At 41.4% G+C, this 25178-nt stretch overlaps 1 protein-coding gene across 2 annotated transcripts in view; it reads left to right on the top strand.

Annotated features, from left to right (window-relative positions):
- The first annotated feature begins 17520 nt into the window (after window positions 1–17520).
- The window catches only part of PAK1 (p21 (RAC1) activated kinase 1), a 144348-nt gene continuing 136690 nt past the window's right edge, over window positions 17521–25178 (top strand). Inside the window, exon 1 of one of the 2 annotated variants that reach the window (XM_077867170.1) lies at window positions 17521–17665. The gene's annotated coding sequence lies outside the window, so the exon portion shown is untranslated. The remainder of the gene's footprint in view (window positions 17666–25178) is intronic. The other variant, XM_077867173.1, reaches the window with a different exon arrangement.

Genomic DNA, 25178 nt, shown 5'->3' with positions numbered 1-25178 from the left:
TTATTTATTTACTTGAGAGAGAAAAAACACATGTGCCCAAGGAGGGGAGGGGCATAGGGAGGGAGAAGCAGACTCTCTGCTGATCAGGGAGCCTGAGTTGGGGCTGGATCCCAGGACCCTGAGATCAGGACCTGAGCTGAAGGCAGATGCTTAACTGACTGAGCCACCCAGGTGCTCTGTTGTCCCCTTTTTTTAGCAAAGTCTTCATCTGGTTTGAAATCAGGGTAATGTTGTCCTCATAGGATGAATTTATTTTTATTTTTATTTTTTTAAAGATTTTATTTATTTATTCATGAGAGACACAAAGAGAAAGGCAGAGACACAGGCAGAGAGAGGAGAAGCAGGCTCCACGCAGGGAGCCCAACATGGGACTCGATCCCAGGACTCCAGGATCATGCCCTGAGCCAAAGGCAGACACTCAACCACTGAGCCACCCAGGCGTCCCTCATAGAATGAATTTAGAAGTTTTCCTTTCATTTCTATTATTTGGAATAGTTTGGGAAGGATAGGAGGGGAGGTGATGGGGGGATGGGCTAAATGGATGATGGGCATTAAGCAGGGCACTTGTAATGAACACACTGGGTATTATATATAAATGATGAATCACCAAATTCTACTCCTGAAACCAATGCTACAGTATATATGAACTAAGTTGAATTTAAATAAAATCTTGGAAGAAAAAAAAGAATAGATAGTCACTCTTCTTTAAATGTTTGGTAGAATTCCCCTGGGAAGCCATCTGGTCCTGAACTTTCATTTGATGGGAGATTTTTTTATTTTTTATTTTTTATTTTTTTTATTTTTTATGATAGTCACAGAGAGAGAGAGAGAGAGAGAGGCAAAGACACAGGCAGAGGGAGAAGCAGGCTCCATGCACCGGGAGCCCGATGTGGGATTCGATCCCGGGTCTCCAGGATCGCGCCCTGGGCCAAAGGCAGGCGCTGAACCGCTGCGCCACCCAGGGATCCCTGATGGGAGATTTTTGATTACTGATTCAATTTCTTTCTTGGTTATCAGTCCATTCAAGTTTTCTATTTCTTCCTGTTTCAGTTTTGGTAGTTTATATGTCTCTAGAATTTTATCCATCTCTTCAAGTTTGTCCAGGTTGTTGGCAAATAATATCTAATAATATTCTCTTATAATTGCTTATATTTCTGTGGTATTAATTGTTATTTCTCCTCTCTCATTTGTGATTTTATCTATTTCAGTCATTTCTCTCCCTTTCTCTCTCTCTCTCTCTCTCTTTTTTGCAAAGAACCAGCTCCTGGATTCATTGATCTATTCTATTGTTTATTTAGTTTCTTCTTTTGTTTGTTTGTTTAGTTTCTGTATCATTTATTTCTGCTCTAATCTTTATCCTTTCCTTTTTTCTTCTTGTTGTAGGCTTCATTTGTTGTTCTTTTTCTAGCTCCTTTAGGTGTAAGGTTAGATTTCTTATTTGAGATTTTCCCTGTTTCTTGAGGTAGACCTGTCTCACTATTTACTTGCCTCTTAATGACTGCTTTTGCTGCATCCCAAAGGTTTTGGACCATCGTGTTTTCATTTTCATTTATTTCTATTTTTAAATTTCTTCTTTGATTTTCTGGTTGACCCACTCATTCTTTAGTAGGATGTTCTTTAACCTTCATGTATTTGAGATCTTTCCAAATTTTTCTTGTGGTTGACTTCAGGTTTCAGCATTGTAGCCAGAAAATATGCATTGTATGATCACAGTCTCTTTGTACTGGCTGAGACCTGATTTGTGACCTACTATGTGATCTTTTCTGAAGATTATCCATGTGCACTTGACATGAATGTGTATTCTGCTTTAGGATGAAATGTTCTGAATATGTCTGTTAAGTCCATTTGGTCCACTGTGTTATTCAAAACCATTGTTTACTTATTAATTTTCTGCTTAGGTTATCCATCCATTGTTGTAAGCGGGATGTTAAAGTCCCCTACAATTATTGTATTATTATCAGTGAGTTCCTTTATTTTGTTATTATTATATTTGGGTGCTCCCATATTGGGGGCATAAATATTTACAGTTGTTAGATCTTCTTGTTGGATAAACCCATTTATTATTGATATTTCTGCAATATAAATATAAATACATAATAATGAATATATATTTATATTAGTTATATTTGTTTTAATTTCATCAACAGTTTATTATTTGAAATAAGCTTATTTAAAATGTATAATTTGATAAATATTGGCATATATATATATCTGTGAAGCCATTATCACAATTAGGATCATAAACATATCCCAGAAACAGAAAATACCCCCCAAGTTTTCTATGCCCTAGGTAATCACTCCTTCCCATTCTTTCTCCCATCCCAGGCAACAACCTTTCTGTCACTATATATTAGTTCTCATTTTCTAGAATCTTCTGTCAATGGAATCATATACTGTATATTCTTTTTTGTCTAACTTCTTTCACTCAGCATAATTATGCTGAGACTTATTAACTGTTCATTTGTTTTTATTGCTGGGTAGTATTCCATTGGCTGGATGCACCTCAATTTGTCTATCCATTCACTTGTTAGTGAATATCTGTACAATCTGATGAGTTTTGATATATGTCTACACCTGTGGAGCCATTGACCCCACCAAGATACCCTTTATTCCCCAAAATCTGCCTCCAGTGTTTGGCTATTATAAGTAAAGCTGCTATGAATAGTCATGTACAAGATTTTCTATGGATATATGCTTTCTCTCCAGTAACTCTCTAAGGTTGGAATGATTAGCTCATATGGTAGGTAGGTATATATTTAACTTTTAAAGACACTTACAAACTGTTTTGTAAGAAACTGTTTTCCAATTTAGTATACATTTTATATTACCATTTGTTGGTGTGTGAGACTCTCATCTCTTCAAAATTCTTGTCAACCCTTGGTTTGGTCAGAATACTGAAAAGCAGTATTTTACATTATAAAAAATATATAGTGGTATTTCATCAATAGTTTTAACTTGCATTTTTTTTTAAGGGAGATTTTTAAAAAAATATTTTTGAAAAATCTTTAAAAATCTATTTATGGGAGAGAGAGAGCACAAGCAGGGGGAGCAGCAGAGGGAGAGGGAGAAGCAGGCTCCTTGCAGAGCAGGGAGCCTGATATGGGACTCAATCCCAGGACTTCAGGACCATGACCTGAACTGAAGGCAGATGCTTAACTGACTGAGCCACCCAGGTGACCCTTAATTTGCATTTCTTATGGCTAATGATATTCAGCATATTTTCATATACTGTGAACATTTTAGTGTGTTTTGTTCTTGCCTTTTTCCTGTTCTTTAAATGTATATATCTATCCCTTTGCTATATGAGAAAAAAATGCTTTCCCAAATTCTTGCTCATTACTGAAATTTCATATTGGTAGCCAATAATATCCATTATGCTTAATGTAATAGCATACAATACAAACCATAGTTATGGTTTTTCTAATGGAAAAGTAGCCGCAAACCTGATGTTTGAGTAATACTGACAGTGAGTTACAGCTCTTTTTTTTTATTTTTTTTATTTTTATTTATTTATTTATTTTTTTATGATAGTCACAGAGAGAGAGAGAGAGAGAGAGAGAGAGAGAGGCAGAGACACAGGCAGAGGGAGAAGCAGGCTCCATGCACCGGGAGCCTGACGTGGGATTCGATCCCGGGTCTCCAGGATCGCGCCCTGGGCCAAAGGCAGGCGCCAAACCGCTGCGCCACCCAGGGATCCCGAGTTACAGCTCTAAATTGTGTCATTTTATGAATAAAAGGTGAAAAGTTTGCAAGTGTCTGAGAATTCAGGAGTTATATGTCTGCCATTTCTTTATTTTTGGGCAGCTTTATAAATCAATGTGATGTGGTGGTAATCTTTGCAATGAATTTGGGAACTGCTATGCCCTGAATCAGTGATTTTGGCAAAAGCTAAAACATTTATTTCAGTGTAAGATGGTTCTCTCTGAGAACACAGAGAACATCCACTAATGCAATCTTGCTATATTATCAGAAACTCTCAATGCTCATCTCTAAGTGGAATACTCTCTTTGGATTAGACAGTTTCCAAAGGGTGCAATGTGGGCATAAATTCATAGTGTGTTAGTGCTGGTCCAATCTTCTCTCTCCAGATGAAGATTCTAAGGTCCTGGGAAGTAAAGAGGTTCATCCAAAAGCACTGGGTAGTGAAGTAGTGAATGGGTATAAAAATTTTAAACCTTTTTCATAAAAGCTGTCCTGCCTTTGTGACTGGAAGTCTCCAAGATAGTAATGAAGGTTTTTATCAAGAAAGACTTTCTGCCAGTTTTGGGAAACTTTATTTCACATACTGCTTTCAGAAAAGCCTTTCTACTAGATTTCTATAGATAAACAAATATCTCCTACAATTTGACAGCAAGAAAAAATCAGGAGCAAGGATATTGAAACGCAGCTATTCCTTCAGACATCCATCTAATATGTATCATGTATCTTTTTGAAGGCCCACAGATGATTCAGGCAAGGAGATCCCTTCAAAGACAGGCCATACAGACGAACATAAGACTAAGACAAGATAAAGAAGGCCAAGGGCAGGGAGAGAAGTCAGCCACAGCCCCAAGGGAAAGGTGGGAGTCAGAGAGGGAGTGATAATGGGCTTTCATGAATCACCACAACCATTCTTATCAGCATTATTCAAAAAGACAGCAAACACCTACAGTATTCACAGTATGCATTGCAACTCATTAGCACATCATGATATCAGTTTAAATGGTTAAGACTAGAAAATTTGGGGCCTTTCCCTCCAGGTTTATTAATTTGCTTTTTATTGAGGTATAATTGACATATAACATTAATTTCAGGTGTACAACATAATGATTTGATATTTGTATATATTGTGCAATGATCACCACAAAAAGTCTAGTTAACACCTGTCCCTATACATAGTTACAAAAATGTCTTTTTTCGTGTGATGAGGACTTTTTTAAAAAAATTTTATTTATTCATGACAGACACACACACACACAGAGAGAGAGAGAGAGAGAGAGAGAGAGAGGCAGAGACACTGGCAGAGGGAAAAGCAGGCTCCATGCAGGGGAGCTGATCCCGGGTCTCCAGGATCACACCCCAGGCCGAAGGTGCACTAAACCGCTGAGCCACCCGGGCTGCCCTGTGTGATGAGGACTTTTAAGATTTACCTTCTTAGCAACTTTCAAATATGTAATATAGTATTATTAAGTATATAATCCTTATACTGCATACTATATCCCCCTGACTTCTTTATTTTATAACTAGAAGTTTCTACCTTGTGGCCTCCTTCATCTATTTTGCCACCCTATTCCCCTTCATTTGGTTTGCTTTTTTGGTAAACTTTTTCTTTCTTTTTTTTTTTTTGGTAAACTTTTCTTTTGAATAATTTAATATTTACAGATAAGTTGCAAAGATACTTCAGAAAGTTCCTGCATATTCTTCATTCAAGTTTCCCCTAATGTTAACATCGTATAGTCATTATACATGAGCCAAAACTAAGAGATTAACACTGGTATGATATTATTAACTAAACTATTGCTTTTATTTAGATTTTACCTGTTTTTCCACTCATGTACTTTTTCTGCTCCCGGGTCCTATATTGCATTTAAAAGACTAGTAAAAAGTGAAATTATGTAGAATATAATTGAAAATATCAGGGTATATTACACAGGCTAAGGATATGTACTGTTACACGAAACTTGTCTCTATTAATATGTTAGCATTCCTTATTTAAAGTAGCAGTTAAAAAAAATGAAACACATTCTGAGAAGATACCTAAGAATTATGCATTCTTGCCATTATGGAGATTAATATTCTAGTGAAAACCGAAACATTTGCATGCAACAATGTGAACTCTAGTGCAAAATCAGAAAATGCAAAATGACACAGGACAATAGTTCTAAGAGTCAGAGAACAGAAGAAGGTAGAGATCCTTTTGTTTTCCCATACTGATGTACTGAACAGCCTCACCCTTTGGAATAGAACAGAACTGGCCCCTACACATTGCTGAGTTGGATGGAATTCTTGGATCAAACAGCTGAATGGAATGCATCACAGGATAGAATGCATCATACACAGGACTTGAGCCTAGCACTGTCCCCCCAGGCTCCTCTCTTAGGCCCACCTATACCCCCACTGAATGAATTAATGGTTGTGAAAACAGTTGGTAAATTGCAGTTGGTGTACGTGCTTTGACTAAGTCACTTTCCCTCTGGACCTCAGTTTCTTCATCTGTAAAATTGGGACATGACTCATGCCCTGGCTCCCTCAGAAAGGTGTTGAGAGAATCAAGTGGGAAAAAAGAGAAGTGTTTCATAAATTGTTAAGGGCTATGCAGATTTACAAAAAAGTTATGATTTCAGATATGAATTTTCATCGATATTATTCTTTGGACAATAAACTTTGAGAACAATGATTATATTCTTATGAAGATATACATTATAGTATATATTTTTATGAAGATATATATCCTTATGAAGATATATATATATATATATATATATATAGCTTCATAATTTTAGTGTCTATCACTATGCCTGGCCCACAGTAGGCCCTCATGGCAGATTCATCTATAGGAAGAGATAAGAGCCTGGGCACACCTTTCCCTCCCTGGATTCGCAGATGTTCACATAGTTCCCACCGCATGGCTTGCTCCTCCTCCCATCAGGACAGAGTCAAGCAAGATCAGCTTTATATTCTGAAAATACTGAAAATTACAACCAAGAGAAGCAAATCTTATCCATAATACCTGGCTTTAAAAATTATGTAAAGAGGGATCCCTGGGTGGCGCAGCGGTTTGGCGCCTGCCTTTGGCCCAGGGCGCGATCCTGAAGACCCGGGATCAAATCCCACATCGGGCTCCCGGTGCATGGAGCCTGCTTCTCCCTCTGCCTGTGTCTCTGCCTCTCTCTCTCTCTCTCTCTCTGTGTGACTATCATAAATTAAAAAAAACAAAACAAAACACTCAACTTAAAAAAAAAAAATTATGTAAAGTAAAGCATATGAAAGTCCCCTTACCTTCACCCTTCCAATCTCTGAGTGTAAACATTATCAACAATTTTTCACATGCTTATACTGACATATATTTTTACCTCCATTTTAAAAAACAAAAAATGAAATTGTTATATAAACTACAGTAGTTGCAACTTGGTTTGTTTTGGTCATTGTTGTTTTGGATTGTTTGTTTTGCACTCAACAATGTGAAGGACATTGTTGCGAAGGACAACAATGAAGGGCATCTTTTCAGGCCAATGCATAGAGATCCATTTAATTCCGTTTAGTGCCTCCATAGTATTCTGCTGTGTGAATGTATCATTACTTATTTAATCAGTCAAATATTGATGGTTATTTAGGTTGTTTCTAGATTTATGTAGTTAGAATGCTGCATTGTAATGTAATGTAATGCTACATTCATTCTTGAACTTCATGTATTTGTGCTTTTTTTTTTTTTTTTTTTTGTAGGATAGATTCCTAAAAGTAGTTTTGCTGGCTCATAGTGGATACATGCTTTAATATTATTAGATGCTGCCAAAGTACCTTATACTTCCACCAATAGTATATGAGACACATGATAGGCATTATCAATCATTTTAGTGTTTGTTGAGTGAATATTCCCAAGCTCATCAAACTGAATGTGGCACTCAACATCCAGTCCAACTGCCTTCTGGTATATCTCCTTGTACTGGAAGCTGGAAAAACAAATCCCTTTTTCCAGACTTGTTTCCAGTTAGTGTCCACAAATCAGATATACCCTTGTAGGACCTGAGTTTAGAACTGAATTAACTGGGGAAATGGGTAGGGCAGGGCACAAGGTAACTGTTTATGCTGGTGTGAACTGCAGTGGAGAAGGCAGGGTTCTGGAGCAAGCAGCCTTAAGAGAGGCATTCCTGTTGTGCCTAGGCCACAGCTCCCCTGGTGTTCCCACCAGTAGGATTTGGGGAGTCACTCCTGAAAGCTCAGCCTGGAGTCTTTACTTTGAGTACTCCCAATGATTCCTCAAGCAGTTTCACACCCCAAGATAAGTGTTTTTATGCTTATACTATCTAGAGTGGATCCTATGAGCTTATTTCCTATTACATCCAATTGTTCAACATTGTCAAATTATTAACCTCACTGAGGCCCACCTTCCTTATTTGTAAAAAGGAGATAATAAAACCTATCATGGGGGATCCCTGGGTGGCTCAGCGGTTTGGCGCCTGCCTTTGGCCCAGGACGCGATCCTGTAGTCCCAGGATCGAGTCCCGCATCGGGCTCCCGGCATGGAGCCTGCCTCTCCCTCTGCCTGTGACTCTGCCTCTTTCTCTCTCTATGTCTGTCATAAATAAATAAAATCTTTGAAAAAAAATAAAAAAATAAATAAAACCTATCATGGGGATGTCGTGAGGGTTAAGTGGAATGATGCCTTCAGAGTGACTGACTCATTCTGGGTCCAACAAGGCTTGTGAGTAATGGGTCCTTTCCTCTTCCTTCTTTTTAAGCTCACTTATCCTAGAAGACCCAGCGCAAATGTAATCTCCTAATACCCCTGGGGAGACAGAATTATCGCTGTCTTCTCTGGGCTCCCACTACATTTACTTAACTTCTTTTACTGGTCATAAAATGTTATACTGTGATTTACTCATATATGCATTTGTCTTCACAACTAGCTTTGGAGCTCTTTGAGGGCAGAGGTGTTTCGTGACCCATCTCTATTTCTAATGCCTGACACACAGCAGGGGATGAGTAAAATGTGTTGGTTGAAGGAATTAGCCTTCATTCTGCCTCATTGAACTCCTCAGTTTCCCACTCCTCTTCGTACCAGTCCCCATTCATGTCCCCATTGTTATCTTAGACAGGATCACCTGGCCACAAGAAAGAGAAAGCCTTTTAAGCCAGGTCAGGCCAAGGCAGGTATATCTGTTAAGCTTTAGGTGAAGGAAACAGAAATGACTCTAGCTATTCTAAGTAGAAAAACATTTAAAGAGACATGAGGTATTTACGAAGTTGTTGCAAATTTAGGAGAATGGAGTTGTAGACTGGAATTACTACCAGAACAATATTGCCAAATGGACTTGCTGGTGGAGCTGCCACCTCTCACACAATTAGCGAGGTGGTGCATCAGAAACCCACCAAATGAACTACTGAATTTCAAGAATACACAATAGCTGCAACTGATCAGGCTGCTGCTGTTGCTGTCATGACCATGATCCTAGATACCCACAAAGTTAGTGGCTGGCCACTGAGATACAGCTATAGGAAACCCCAGCTTCCGTGCCCGTTCTTTCCAGCAGGAGCAGCCAAAGCAACAGGAAAATGATCTCTGCCTCGCTCTTGCCTTCCCATGCTCTCATGAGTGCCTCTAACTGGTAGAGCCTTCTTTCCCACCCCTCCTGCTTTGTTTTCTATTGCTCAGTAACAAATGACCACAAAGTTACTGGCTTAAAAAATATATGCTTATTATCTCAGTTTCTGTGGGTCAGGAGTCTGGGAATGACTTAGATAGGTCCTTTACTCCAGGTCTCACAAGTCTACAATCATTGTGTTGATGGGTTCCTTTATTATCAGAGACTTCCAAGCCCCCTCAAGTCATTGGCAGAATTCATATCCTTTTACTGTACTTACGGTGGTGTGCTTTTTAAAGGCCAGAAGGAGACTGAGAGTGAGTTTCCTTGGAGTCTTTTTTTTTTAATTTTTTAAAATTTTTATTTATTTATGATAGTCACAGAGAGAGAGAGAGAGAGAGAGAGAGAGGCAGAGACACAGGCAGAGGGAGAAGCAGGCTCCATGCACCGGGAGCCCGATGTGGGATTCGATCCCAGGTCTCCAGGATCGCACCCTGGGCCAAAGGCAGGCGCCAAACCGCTGCGCCACCCAGGGATCCCCTCTTGGAGTCTTTTTTAAAAAATATTTTGAGTAATTTCTACATCCAACGTGGGGTTCGAACTCACAACCACAAGATCAAGAGTCTACTGATGGAGCCAGCCAGATACCCCTGGTTAGAGTCATATATACTGAGAGCACCAAGGAACAGCGACAGTCCATAGTAATGAGCTTGTCTAGTGCTTTTTTTTTTTTTTAAGGATTTTATTTAGTTGTGAGAGTGAGTGCGTAAATGTGTGTGAGAGAGAGAGCGCACGAGTGAGCATGAACGGTCAGAGTGAGAAGCTGAGGGAGAAGCAGACTCCCTACTGAGAAGGGGGCCCGAATGGGAGCTCAATCCCAGGCCCTTAGATCATGACCTGAGCTGAAGGCAGGCGCTTAACTGACTAAGCCACTCGGGCATCCCTCATCTACTGCTTAGATCTTGGTTTCTAAATATAATTTTTCAATGAAAGGAATCAGAACTCTGGAGAAAGCCTGATTTGGGGGTTGGGTCAAAGAAAGTACAAGAAGTGCCTAGAACACCTTGGGCCAAAAAGCAAAGAAGTGCTCAAAGAATGATGGGGACATGTCAAAAGGGCACTGAATGGTACAACTATTTTGGAAAAGTCTAGCAATTATTTATTTATTTATATTTAAGTAATATCTATACTCAACTTCAGGCTTAAACTCATGACCCTAAGATCAAGAGTCGAATGTTCTTCTGACTAAGCCAGCCAAGCACCCAACAGTTTAACAATTCTTATAGAGTTAAATATATGCTGACCCTGCAACCCATTTCACACTCAAGAGAAATGAAAACATATATCCACACAAAGACTTGTACATGAATGACTCTAGTAGCTTTATTTATGTTAGCCCCAAACTTGAAATGTCCATCAACAGTACTGGCTGACACATGAAACAGTATGGATGATCTCAAAAACATTATGCATAATTTTTTTTAAAAGTACATATTGCATGGCTCCATTTATATGAAATTCTACAACAGGCAAAATTAATTTATAGTACTAGTAAGCAGAACACTGATGGCCATGGGGGTAGGGATTGACTGCAAAGGGGCACAAGGAAACGTTCTGGGTCAGAAGGGGTGTGGTGAGGGATCCCTGGGTGGCTCAGTGGTTTAGCCCCAGTCTTCAGCCCAGGGCATGATCCTGGAGTCCTGGTATGAGTCCCACATCAGGCTCCCCGCATGGAGTCTGCTTCTCCCTCTGCTTGTGTCTCTGCCTCTCTCTGTCTCTCATGAATGAATAAATAAAATATTAAAAGAAGAAGAAGAAGAAGAAGAAGAAGAAGAAGAAGAAGAAGAAGAAGAAGAAGGAGGAGGAGGAGGAGGAGGAGGAGGAGGAGGAGGAGGAGGAGGAGGAGGAGGAAGAGGAGGAGAAGAAGAAGAGGAGGAAGAAGAAGAGTGGTGGTGGTAACAAGGGATATACATTTGTCATGACTTACCAAGGTAAACACTTAAAATAGGTATATTTTTATTATATGTAAATTATACCTTGATAAAGTTGATTTTAAAAATTGAGCAAAATGAGGGTGCCTGGGTGGCTCAGTTGGTTAAGTGTCTGGCTCTCAGTTTCAGCTCAGGTCATGATCTTGAGGTAATGAGATTCATCCCTGTGTTGGGTTCTGCTCTCAGGGAGAGTCTCCTTGGGATTCTCTCTCTCCCTCTCCATCTGCCCTTCCCCCAACTTGTGCATGCTCACGCATGCTCTCTCACTCTCAAAATAAATAAATAAAATCTTTTAAAAAATTGAGCAAAGTAGGGTGCCTGGCAGACTCATTTGGAAGAACATGTGACTCTTGATCTTGGGGTCGAGTTCAAGCCCCATGATGGGTATAGAGATTACTTTAAAAAATTAATAAATAGGGATCCCTGGGTGGCGCAGTGGTTTGGCGCCTGCCTTTGGCCCAGGGCGCGATCCTGGAGACCCGGGATTGAATCCCACATCGGGCTCCCGGTGCATGGAGCCTGCTTCTCCCTCTGCCTATGTCTCGGCCTCTCTCTCTCTCTCTGTGACTATCATAAATAAAAAAAAAAATTAAAAAAAATTAATAAATAAACTTTAAGAAATTAAGCAAAAGATCTGAACTGGTATTTCATAAAAGAGAATATCCAAATGACCAACAAACTTATGAACAGGCTTTCAACCTTATTAGTAATCAAAGGAGTGCCAATTAAAGTAACAATACAATACCACTACACAGTCATTTGAATGATTGAAATAACAAAGATTTGATAGCATCAAGTATTGGCAAGGATGTGAGATAACTGGAACACTCATACACTGCTAGTGGGAATGTAAATTGGTTCAATTATTTTGGAAAATAATTTTGGCATTATCTCCTAAAGTGGATTTGATAATGTGAACCTATAAATGAAACATGCTTAGTTTGTCAGTAGACATCTCTGGTACCTGTCACAATTCCTTAGCCCACCTCTGATTTCAGCCACAATTGTGGTAGATGGTCCAACTCTCTTCCTGCTGCTCACATGTGACCTCAAGTATATACCTCAGGTTTTTCCTTTTTCTGCCCCAGGATCTTCTCCAATATCCACAGTTGCTTGCTAGACCTGCAAGCAAAGCCACAGAATTCAAGGGAGTCAACAGTTCTGAGGACAATCCTCTCTCAAAGAGATGGAAGCCATTGGAGAAAAGCTCTTATCTTTCAGGAGGCATTCTTTATGTTTCTCTGAGGTTCTGGCAGAAGTAAGACCCTCAATAACACACTCTACATTGACTTTCCCTTTTCCTTATTTCATTCCGGTCTCCTAAGGTCACCTCCCAAATAAACTACCTGCACCCAAACTCAGGCTCAGTTTTTTTGGAAACCTAAACTTGGGTAGATGATACGAGGAGTGACCCCAGAGTGAACACTCTCAGGATAGAATTATGGAACTGAATTATTGCTGATCAGATGGCAACAAGGACTCAATGGTTGGCGATGGCTCCTGATAATTCTATGCTGTCATGACTCAGCTCTTCACCTGTGGTAGATGGGAAGTACAAACAGAAAAATTATGCAGAATGCATAATTATGCAGTAGCTCTAGTATAGGGATTCTCAACACTAAAAAAAAAAAAAAAATCACTCTCCTAAGAAGAAAAAAAATTAATTTAAATTAAATTAAAAGATACTCAGGTGGGAGAATGTACAAAAGGGGTAAAAGTGGTCTAAGGGTACAAACTTAGAGTTACAAGATAAAGTTCTGAGGATGTAATGTATAGCATGGTGACCATAGTTAACAATACTATTTTGTGTATTTGAAAGTTGCTAAGAGAATAGATCTTGAAAGTTCTCATAACAAGACAAAATTTCTATTTGTGGTAATAGATGTTAACTTAACTTAAATGGTGGCATTTACTTCACAATATATACATGTACCAAATCATTGTAATACCTAAGATTTTTTATCTCACCTTAGAACAAATTTTTGCATTGAATTACTAAACTGTACACTTGAAACTAATATTACACTGTATATTAACTAATTGGAATTTAAATAAAAACTTTAAAACAAAGAACAAATTTTCACATCACTGGGGGAGATATTGGCCCTAATTGGGAATGCATGCTCTAGCTCTTGAATGGTATAGGGTAATGCTAATTATAATTTCAAGGAGTTGGCTGGATTTATTTTATTAACTATCTTAAAAGTCTTAAAGAAAGGGGCACTTGACTTGCTCAGTCAGTATAGCATGTGACTCTTGATCTCAGGGTTGTGAGTTCAAGCCCCATGTTGGGCATAGAGTTTATTTTTTAAAATTTTTTAAAATTTATTTATGAGTCACACACACACACACACAGAGGCAGAGACATAGGCAGAGGGAGAAGCAGGCTCCATGCACCGGGAGCCTGACGTGGGTGGGATTCGATCCCGGGTCTCCAGGATCGCGCCCTGGGCCAAAGGCAGGCGCTACACCGCTGCACCACCCAGGGATCCCGGGCATAGAGTTTAGTAAAAAAAAAAAAAAAAAGTTTATTAAAAAAAAAAGCCTTGGGGTGCCTGGGTGGCTCAGTTGGTTAAGCATCCAACTCTTGATTTTGGCTCAGGTCATGATCTCAGAGTTGTGAGATCCAGCTCCACATTGGGCTCCATACTGGGCATGGAGCCTGTTTAAGACTCTCTTTTTCTTCCTCTTCCTCTGCTCGTCCCTGCTTTAAATCGATCAATCAATCAATCAATAAATCTCAGTTAAAAAAAAAAAGGCCTTGAAGAAAGGGAATTTCAGGATCAGATCATCCATCCACCCGTCAATTCAGGACATGGTATGAACTCCAGAAGACCTCCATGGAAGATTTTTAAAGAACCCTCTTCTGTAGAGCCGATGCTGAAAAATCAGGCTCAGAACATAAGATTTAGGGTGGCAGCGATCCTTTGAATGTACTCTTATGCTAACGTCAGTGTTCCTATAGGTAAGGAGTGGGACCCTGAGGCCTGAGAGAGACACTTGAGTAGATGCAACTAAGAACCTTGCATCTCTAGCAAGTAGTCCCCTACAATTGTTAGCATAGAGCAAACACCCTTGATTTTTTAAAAAAATATTTTATTTATTCATGAGACACACACACACACACACACACACACAGAGAGAGAGAGAGAGAGAGGCAGAGACAGGCAGAGGGAGAAGCAGGCTCCATGCAGGGAGCCTGATGTGGGACTCCATCCCGGGACTTCAGGATCACGCCTTGGGCTGATGGCAGATGCTAAACCACTGAGCCACCCAGGGATCCCCATACCCTTGATTTTTAAAAAGATTTTATTTATTTGAAAGAGAGAAAGAGAGAGAGAGTGCAAGAGGGAGGTGGGACAGAGAGAGAGGGAGAAGCAGACTCCCAGCTGAGCAGGGAGCTCAACTCTGGGCTTGATCCCAAGACCCTGAGACGATGACCTGAGCTGAAGTTAGACATTTAACTGACTGAGCCACCCAGGCACCCCTAGTCATCCTTAATTTGACACTATTAGTTTCCTATTACTGTTGTAACAAATGTAGTGGTCTAAAACAACACACACTCATTATTACACAGTTCTGTGGTTCAGAAATCCAAAATGGGTGTCATCGGACTAAAATCAAGGTGTCAACAGGGCTCCATTCCTTTCTGGAGGCTCTGAGGATCTGTTTTTTCGCCTTTTCTGGTGTTCAGAGTTTTTATTCTTTAGCTGGTATCTTTATTCCTCTGTATTCAAAGGGTGGCTTCTCACATTGAATCACCTCTCACATCTGACTTCCTCTGTAGGTGAATCTACTTCTTCCTCAGTCTTCCACCTCCCTCTTCAAAGCCCCTCCCCCCTTCAGTTTTAAGGACCTTTGTGATTACATTGCATTCATCTAGATAATCCAGAATAACCTCCTCCCCTCAAGATCCTTAACCACAAAAATCCCTTTTGTCATGGAAGGTAATATATTTATAGGCTCTTGGGATTAGAATATGAACATTTTGGGGGAGCCATTATTCTGCCCACCACAGAGACCAAGCGAAAACCATTTAGATTAGAATTAATTTGGTAGATTATGACCTTGGGTTAAATTAACCCCTCTGCACCTCAGTTTCCTCAACAATAAAATGGAGGAAGGGAATAATAGTACTCTATCTCACAGGGTTATTGGAGGCTTAAAGGAGACAGTGCTTAGAACAGTATCTGGCACATAGTGAGCAGTATGTGAACATTTATTAAATACATTTTTATGACATATTTATTCTATGTGTCAAGCACCGTTTTAGATACTGGGAATAAGGATAGTATGGATAGGAATATGAGTTGCATTCAAGGAGCTCAGAAAGTTAGACAGACAGATACAATTTGCATGTAGAGACTGCTACATGCCACAAAAGGCATGAAAATACCATAGGATTACAACATTGCAAGGCTTTTAAGAAATATTAGAAAATATTAGTCGAGTGAATACATGAACATGACATCTGAGCTGGGTTTTGTAGAATGAATAGGTGTTGGCCAGTGAGATTAAAGATAGAAGGGCTCAGAGACATGAAGAAACCTGCACTGAAAGAACATTAAATAGCATTTCAGTGTGGCTGGAACAAAAGATATTCTATGTGAGAGGAAGCTAGAAAGGCTGGTGTAAGCACCAAGGTTGCACAGTGCCAAGTTAACGAGTTTGGACTTCATCCTGAAAGAAACAAAAACCTTTCAGAGTGTTTAAACAGGGGAAAGCATCATTAGATTTGTGGTTTTAAAAGCTTTCTCTATCACCAGCAAGAATGGATTGAATTTGAAGACTGAAAGCTGCTCCAATGGATCAGGTGATGGTAAGTGAAGAGAAAGGCAAGGGCTTGAGAAATATTTAGGAGACTCTACAGAGTCTTCTAAAGTTGGTGACCGACTTGATAAGGATGTTGATGGAGTAAGAACGGGGGCTACGTCCTGGTTTCTGGCATAGTGGTTTGGGTGATGGTGGTTTATTCACTGAGACCAGAAAGGAACAGGAGTAGTAAGTTTGGGGGAAATGATAATAGGTTGTAGTTCCTATTATGGTAAAACAGGCACAGAGAGATGGAGTTAAGGATGCACCAGCACTATTTATTAAGCAGAAACTGTGGCTTGGAAACGTTAAGGTCTCAACACTAAAGATAGCGTCGCTGCAAACTGAAGCAAGACAATCTGATTCCAGACCCTTCTTGGTCAGTAATGTCTCAGTTCTGCACATCTGGAATCTGAGATGCAGTGGGGTATGCAAGTGATGCTGTCCAGGAGATATTAGGAAATACAGAATCTGAGCTCAGAGGAAAGGTCTGGGTTGAACGTAGCCTGCGAGGTAAGAGAAAAATGGGAAAGGAAACCCATTGTATCAGCTCACGAGGTCTCCCAACCCCGCGCGTCTCCAAACGAAAAAACAAGCAGTAGAATAAACGTCTGGCTTTGAGGTCGCAGGATGTGTAGTGGCTTTCAAATCCAGCTCTTGACAATGAGCTAGCAGATGCGGTTGGTGCTTTTTAACCTGAAGAGGACCACAAACCTGTGGGGTTAGCCGTCTCTTTGGACCGTAGGCTACGCACACCACTGACGCCCCAACAAACCATCCCCCAAACCAAAACCTTCCCGGCCGGCCGCGCGCGAAGATGTCTGCAGCAGAAGAGGCTGCAGGGCGAGAGCAGAGACGCGGGAGCAGTGACATCACGCGGTGCCGGGTGATCCCCCAGCCTCTGGCGTCATGCGCCGATGACGTCACCCGGCGCTCGCCCTCCCCCACGCCCGGGTTGGCCTCCTCACGTGGGTCGGGCAGCGCTCCCCGCCCCCTCCCACCTGCGGGAGGCGGGGCGGGCCGGCTCGGCGGGCGGGGGCCGGTGGGGAGGCGCTGGGGCCGCACAATAGCGCCGCCGCGGGCGAGCGGGGGGCGGGCGGCCGGGCCTCGGCTGCAGCTGGAGCCCGAGGTGCCTGCGGCGCGGCAGACGCCCCCTCACGGCTTCCCACACAGCGCCGCCTCCCGCCTCCCGCCTCCCGCCTCCTCGCGGTCTCCCTCACCCGCCCTGCGGTCCTGCTTCCCAGCGCTTTCCCCTCGGACTCTTACCCCTGTTTCCCGGGGTCCCGCGCCCTCAGGAGCCCCTCAGAGAACTCTGCGCCGCCCACCTCACGCCCCCGCTCCTCACGGCGCCCCTCCCCCCGTGGCCTCTCCGCCTCGGGCGCCCTCGCCGACCCCCGCCCGGTCCTGAGGGGACTCCCCGGCACGCGCAGGGTGGGGGAGGCGCCGAGCGCGCGGCGGCGGCGGCGGCGGCGGGAGGGAGAAAGTGAGGCGGCCCCTCGCGCACACTCGCGCGCTCACTCCCCGGCGCGACCGCCGCCACCGGGGTGGAGGAGGAGGAGCGGAGCCGAGCGAGCGCGGAAGGTGAGAGCCGGCGCCCGCGCGGCCCTTGGCGCCGCCGGCTGCGGGGCGGGGGCGCGGGGCGCGGGCGGCGCGGGTGGGGGCCGCGGCCCATTCATTGCTCGCGGCGGGCGGGGGCGCCAGGTAAGGTGAGGCGCGGCCACCGCTCTCGGCGGACCAACAAAGGCCCCCTGAGCGCTGCCGGCGAGGCCGCGGCTCTCAGCAGCTGGGCGGGGGTGGTCGAGGCGCTGGGGTACCCGAGGCAGGGCCGCGGCGGGGGAGGGGCCGGGCCCGGCAGGTCTGGGGCGGGAGCCGCCTCCCTCGCGAACTTCGCGGTCCTCAGGCGCTAACCCCGGCGGGCCCCCGGCGAGCCTCGCACAGCGGCGTCCGACTCATCCTGCCGGGGGGAAAAAAATCCCTCCCGTCCAGGCCGGGGGAATCCCCTCTCGGCTTCACCTCCTTGAAAATCCTGCTGGATCTGCGGCACTCACGCGGCCCCTCCCCCACCCCGGGAATACTCCGACTTGCGGAGTTGGAAACCAACGAGGAAAAGGGATTTATAGTTACTCTACGTTCAGTTCTCCATTTCGAAAGGCACGATTATGATGGGCTCTGCTGTCGTGAATGTTTAAGCGGCAAACACTGCTGCGAGTATTTTGGAGGAATACTTGGGAAGTCTTTGGTATTTATGAGCGTCGGGAGCAAAGTGCTTTTTGTTTGTTAAACTGCTTGGATAACTGAGACTTTTTCTCCCAAGAATGAAAGGTGAAGGGGAAGTTTAGTACTATGGTGACCTATAAAAATTCAAATTCGTTAGTCTAGCCCATATTCTATCTTATTTATTTTTAAAGATTTTATTTATTTATTCAGGAGAGACACAGAGAGAGAGGCAGAGCCACAGGCTGAGGGAGAAGCAGGCTCCCCGCGGGGAGCCTGATTGGGGGACTTGATCCCGGGACCCCAGGAGCGCGGCGTGAGCGGAAAGCAGATGCTCAACCACTGAGGCACCCAGGCGCCCCTAGCCCGTATTTTAAAACTTGTTCCTGAGAATGACCTTTCATTTTGCCTGCTGTGACTTTGTCAGAAGAAAACAGGAATCAACAGATGCCTCATTGGTCTTACCTTGTGGCTTCACCTTCATACTTTGTGACCTTGAGCATCTCACTTCCAACCTTAAAATTCCAGGACTTTTTGAGCTCTAGAAATCCGCAGGTATCGAGCAGGTACTCCAGCTTTGAAGAGTCCGCCGAATTATCCCATCACCTGCTTCAAGACCCCACCCTCCCCTGGTCTTTGCTGGTATCCACCTTCGAACTCCTTTCAGGCAAAACAACTCATTGGGGCCCCCAGAGACCTGGCAAGATTTTTATGGCACCTGTAACATTTTTAGTTCCTATTTGGGAAATCCTATATCAGATGCATGTGAAATCCACCTCACTTCAACTGGAAACTCTGCTTCTCACAAGAGTTTTGGCAACATGAACCCTGAAGCTTATTTATATCCTTACCTATATGAGATCATGGGGTTATTACAATTACAATTTGCTTAGTCAGTCATTCATTTGCCCAACATTATTGGAGTTTAGAAAGCTACTATGTTTTGGGTCTCCTAACAAAAAAAAAAAAAAAAAAAAAAGCACTTTTCTCCCAACACTCATAAATACCAAAAACTTCTCAAGTATTCCTCCAAAATACTTGCAGCAATGTTTGCTGCTTAAACATTCAAGACAGTAAAGGCCATCATAATCATGCCTTTCCAAATGGAGAATTGAACATAAAGGGGGATTCAGAGTCTATTAAGACATTCTCTGTTTTCAGAGAGCTCAAAGTCTAGTGGGTGAGGTAGACATGTAAACAATGAAGGCTTCCCCTAATCTCTGGGGGACTCCAGTTGTACAAGGAGTAGTGTGCAGTAATTGAGGCTGCTGGACCTGTTTTACAAGTCTTGTCCTGGCCAAAGTGAGTCTTGTGGGGAAGGTGGTGACCTGCCTCTCATCCATAAGATAGCACTAGATGGAAAGCTTATTCAGTTCAATTAAATATACATTTACTAAGCACACCTTATGAGGCTTGGAGAAAGCGATTTGTGAAAGAAGGGCCCTGTGTATTCAGAGAGATCTTTATAAAATTATATCCCATCACATCATTTCTCCCTACCTCCCAACTAGCCATTGCCTAAAGATAAATTTTTTAAAAGATTTTATTTATTTATTCATGAGAGACAGAGAGAGAGGCAGAGACATAGGCAGAGGGAGAAGCACGCTCCCTGCGGTGAGCCCAATGGAGGACTCCATCCTTCTCAGACCCCCGGAATCACGACCTGAGCCAAAGGCAGATGCTCAACCACTGAGTCACCCAGGTGCCTCTAAAGATAAAATTTTAAGCTCTTTAACATAAATAAGAAGCTCTCAGATCAACTACTGCTTACCTTTGCAGCCTCACTTTCTATATAACTCCTCTGCCATACTGTTTCTCATCTCTCCTTTTGCCTGGTGCTATTCTTTCCAGTGGAAATCCTGGCCTTCCACCTCCTTCCTTCCTGGAAAAGTGCTTGTTGGACCTCTGGGAAGCAGTTCCTTAGTTAGTCCTCCTATTACTTTGATAGAATTGGTTGCTTTTTATCTTCTGGCTCATAATATGTACCAGTCTCAAAGTTCTCTATAGTACTCTATTGTAATTATCTGAGGTTTTTTTCCCCCTATTAATATGTGAATTTTTTGAGGCCAGGCAGGATCTGTTTAATTTTAGTGACTAACAGAGTTACTGGCTGGCACTGAATATGTTTTTGAAATGAATGAATGAATACATAAAGAAGCAAATCAAGACCCCTGGGATAGAGGCTTCCTAATCTTTTGGGTTAGAACAATTAGCTCCAAGTTTGGTCCCTATACTAACAGCATCAAAGTAATCTGGGAATTTGATAGAATTGCAAATTACTTTTTCCATCCCAGACCTACACATGAAAAACTCTGGGGTTGGGGCCTCCAAACCTGTGCTTTGTAACAAGCCTCCAGGTGATTCTGACACTTGTTAAAGTTTGAAAACCACTGCGTTAGATGATCTGTTTTTGATAAGACCAGCTCCTTGCCAGCTCCCTCCCACTCTTTCCTTTTGTACTCTCTCTCCCACTCCCTTCTTTTTCTTCCTTAACACTTACTGCTTGATGATCCATTTCATCTGTCTGTCACATATCTTTTGCCACTAGATTGGAAGCTTCCTGAGAGCATTCTGTTTTGTTTGCTACTTTATTCCCAGTACCTAGAATAGTGATTGCATATAGCAGGCTCTCAAATATTTGTTGAATAAAAAATATAAGAGGATTTAGTCCTGTTTACAGCCAGCTGTTACACTGGGGTTTTTTTCAAGAATAGTTCTCAGAATGAAGAGGAACCACACTCCAATATGCAAATCCAAGTGGATTCTAACATTTTTGGGGATTTATTTTAGCGCTTTTCTTTGATTTTACATCTGTCCTTCTCCACCAAAGCCTGCAGTATTTTTCAGCTATAGTTCCTTTTTTTTTTTTCCAGCTATAGTTCTTTAAGCCAAGACCTGAAAACTGCTGTTGAAATATCTCGGGCTGGGCTGGGATTGTTTCTTGGGAATTTATAACCGGTTTTGCAAATCTACATGAGCACCCTAATTTTTGAGTCTTTTGACTTGAAACTGTCTCTTCCGGGCCTTCTGTGGTTTTTGTCTTTTCTCTAGTGATACTTAAAGCTGTACAAGGGCCTGTTTGACTCCACACAAAGGTTTCTCTTCCTTATGAAGCTTTTTTTTTTTCCTTATGAAGCTCTTAAAATATTTTGTTTCTTTCACTTTCCTATTAGCCCTAAGATACCATATCCAGTTTTCTCTGTTCCTAACTTCCCTTCGAGAGATTGGCTTCATTTGTTCATTTATTTATCAACATTTACCGAGTCTTTATCTACCATGTACAAGGCCCCATGCTGGGACAGGATGTTCAAGTATATGTAGGATGCAGTTCAAGTCCTCAAGGTGTTGAAGATATTACAACATGGTATGATAAATGCCGAAATGAAGGGATAAAATAGAGGAGTAAAAAATTGATGTATACTCATGAAAACAGGAGAAATTTGTCTTTCTAAATTTTTTTGTCAGTTTAGAAATAATTCATCAAATAAGTATCATTTTGATAAGCAGACTGTTAGAAACATTTTAATTAAGAGATCAGTGGCTTTGTTGGGGAAAATGAAAAAAATCAAGGTGGGATCAATAGTTGCTAATTTGAGACAATTTTCAATTCCATTGTTGCTGGTTTTTTTTTTTTTTTTTTTAATTTTTATTTATTTATGATAGTCACACAGAGAGAGAGAGAGGCAGAGACACAGGCAGAAGGAGAAGCAGGCTCCATGCACCGGGAGCCCGACGTGGGATTCGATCCTGGGTCTCCAGGATCGCGCCCTGGGCCAAAGGCAGGCACTAAACCGCTGCGCCACCCAGGGATCCCCATTGTTGCTGGTTTTAATGAACTTTTCTTTCCCCCTTTTTGTCTTTCTAAATCATAACCAGAGAGTAGGGAAAAATAACTTTTTTTTTTTTTTTTTGGAAAGAGGAAGCTTAAGATTTTCAAAAGCACATACTATTTCATAGATATCATTTTAATTCCTAAGGACTAATGTAATTTGGGGTGGGAGGAGTGGTCAGGGAACCTTAGTCTCTCATTATTATATGATCTTATGGAAATAATTTTAGCTCTGTGCATTTTGTCCAACTGTAAAATGGAGATAGGAACAATTGCTATGACTAGCTTACAAGGTTATAAAGCAACTAAATAAAATATTGAATATAAAGGAACCTCTGGAGAGAGTAATTTGTTAGCAGTTGTTATAAACTTTATTGAACACTTGTTATGTACCATTTTGTGAGTTTTCTCCAATCTTCAAAATAAATGTGTAAGATGATTGCTAGTATTTCTGTTTAATGGAAAAGAAGGTTGAGGCTCAGATTGGCAAAGGGAACTTGTTCAAGGTTTTGCTGAAAGTAAGTGCGTAGACCTCCATTCCAGTTCATATTCACCGGATACCATCAATTATGTATTATGTTCATTACCCAGGCTGCTTTAATTTTTCTGTATAGAGAATCTAGGAATATTTTGCAAGTATATTGCTTTGAGAGTTAAAATAATTTTTTTTCCTCATTTAGCCTGCTCTCTCTTTTGTGCACAGAAAGATTAGTGAAGACAGATTTACATGCATTTACATTTATCATTCATACAGGGAAAGAATAACATCTTTCCCTGGTGTTTTTTGTATAATCTTCACAACAGCCTTGTGAGATAGGTATTTCCTTTTTACGAGTTAGGAGACTGGATTATAGAAGTCTTGATTTGCTCAAAGGCACATCATTAAGCAATGATTGCAATTTAGCAATGACTAAATATTGGTTTAAGACTACAGTTTTTGGATCTCAGTGCAGTACTTCACTTTTGCCACTATATCATATTGCCTTTTAAGCTATCAAACTAAACTTTGGAGCATGAAAAATGTTTTTAGATTGCTTCCTAATCCCTTTAGCCTTTTCCCCCTAAGAAAATCCTGACTGAAGTCCAGAGTTTGAACTAAAAAAAAATAAATTGCTAACTATGTCAGATGGTCATGAAATTGCAGACTCACAAGATGACACTTTACTACTGAAGCTGAGAGATCAGACTTTATCCAGTGTTGTGTGTCATTACTGCCTGAATATTCATTTCCCTTTGCTATCATACATTTATTAACATCATGTCATATGTTTTGTGTTAAGCTTTATCTTTCTTAAGTAATTTTCTCCACCATTCTATCCTAGTCTTTGATTCAGGGGAAATGATGTATGTGCTAGGATATTCCAGATTATCCCCTAAGAATAGTGTGATAAGTCTAGAAAGAACCAGAAGTTCATTGATTCCTCATTAATATGACTTTGTTTGATATTATTTCTCTAAAGTTGATCTAAGTCTTAGTTACAACAAGTCTGTTATGTCTTGGCTCTTATTCATGGAGTCAGGGTGAAGTAATCTGCATGCAGAATTGGGAAGTTCATTCCTGTTTAAGGGACTTTCTTACTTCACTTTTCTACTTCCAGCCCTTTCCACTGCCCCTTGCAGGCTGTGTAAGTACCAAGTAAGGCTGGCAAGAACACTTTCCTCCTTTACAAGATCTGCCTTTTTGAATCTTTCGGGAGTGATAAATGACAGTGATAGAATATGTGTGACTTCCATTCTCATATGCCTACCTGTATCTTTAAGGCTCAACTTTCCTTATTCTCTCCTTGATTTCCACAAAGCTGGAATTCATGTCTTTCTCATTTGAACCATTGTTCCCTTATACTTTGTATGTTGCTACAATATCGTCTGTCACTTTCTAAGGAAGGAGATAGATGTAGAAGGGAGAGCATTAAACTTGAAGTTAGGGGGCAGCCCCGGTGGCGCAGCTGTTTGGCGCCGCCTGCAGTCCAGGGCATGATCCTGGAGACACAGGATCGGGTCCCACGTCGGGCTCTCTGCGTGGAGCCTGCTTCTCCCTCTGCCTGTGTCTCTGCCTCTCTCTCTCTCTGTGTCTCTCTCATGAATAAATAAATAAAATCTTAAAAAAAAAAAAAACTTGAAGTTAGGCAAAGACCTATTTGAACACTTACTTAATTATCTATTTCTTAGTTTGGAAAATAGAAATAATAGCTAACTCAGAGTTGTGAAGATTCAATTAATAATACGTTGAAAACGAATATTACATAACTGAAACTAATATAACACTGTATATTAACTATACTGGATTAAAAAAGTAATATGTGTAGAAATGAATTGTTTTGTATGTTAAGCTATGTAAGTGTTAGGTAGAATTGTTGTAATTTAATGACCTCAATTATTTAAAGCAGTGTTTTTGAATTGTGGTTATACACTTGAACTACTTGTGAAGATGTAAAAAAAAAAAATTACTGTTGCCTGGGTTCTAAAGTCTACTTATTCAAAATCTCTTGAAATCTCTATTTTAGAAGATTTATAGAATTCTGATATGCAGCCAAGATTGAGAAGTATTGCTTTATATTGTAGTATTTTGCATAAAAGTCTTAGGTACCTACCATATGAAAACTAATGTTTTAATTGTCATTTAAGTTTCATTTGCTAAACACATATTAAGCATCAGGCATTGTCAGGGGCTCTGAAGAAATAATGAATCATATCTGGTCTTTACCCTTAAGCTAATAGTTGAGAAACAGACATGTCCATAGACAGTTATGAGAGCAAAATGATACAGGCTTATGCTATGTAAAGACAGAAGAAAGGCATCTATTCCACCTGCAATGGGGATGGCCTGGCAAGCCTTCTTAATGTGACAGCTAAGTTGTGTTCTGAGAGATGAACAGGGGTTAACCAAACACAGTTGGGGAGGGATGGGAGGAGAGCAGAGAGGAAGAACCTTCCTGAAAGAGCAGTATGAGAACTAGAAGGCTTGACAACATGCTTGGGGAACCCTGAGTATTTTAGTACACTTATAGGATACGTTACAAGGTGGGGAATTACCGGTAAGACAGGAAGACC

The sequence above is a fragment of the Canis aureus genome, chromosome 23 (assembly GCF_053574225.1).
Source record: "Canis aureus isolate CA01 chromosome 23, VMU_Caureus_v.1.0, whole genome shotgun sequence".
NCBI lineage: Eukaryota > Metazoa > Chordata > Mammalia > Carnivora > Canidae > Canis > Canis aureus.
The sequence above is the reverse complement of the archived record's forward strand: the minus strand, read 5'-3'. Positions and strand labels throughout refer to the sequence as shown.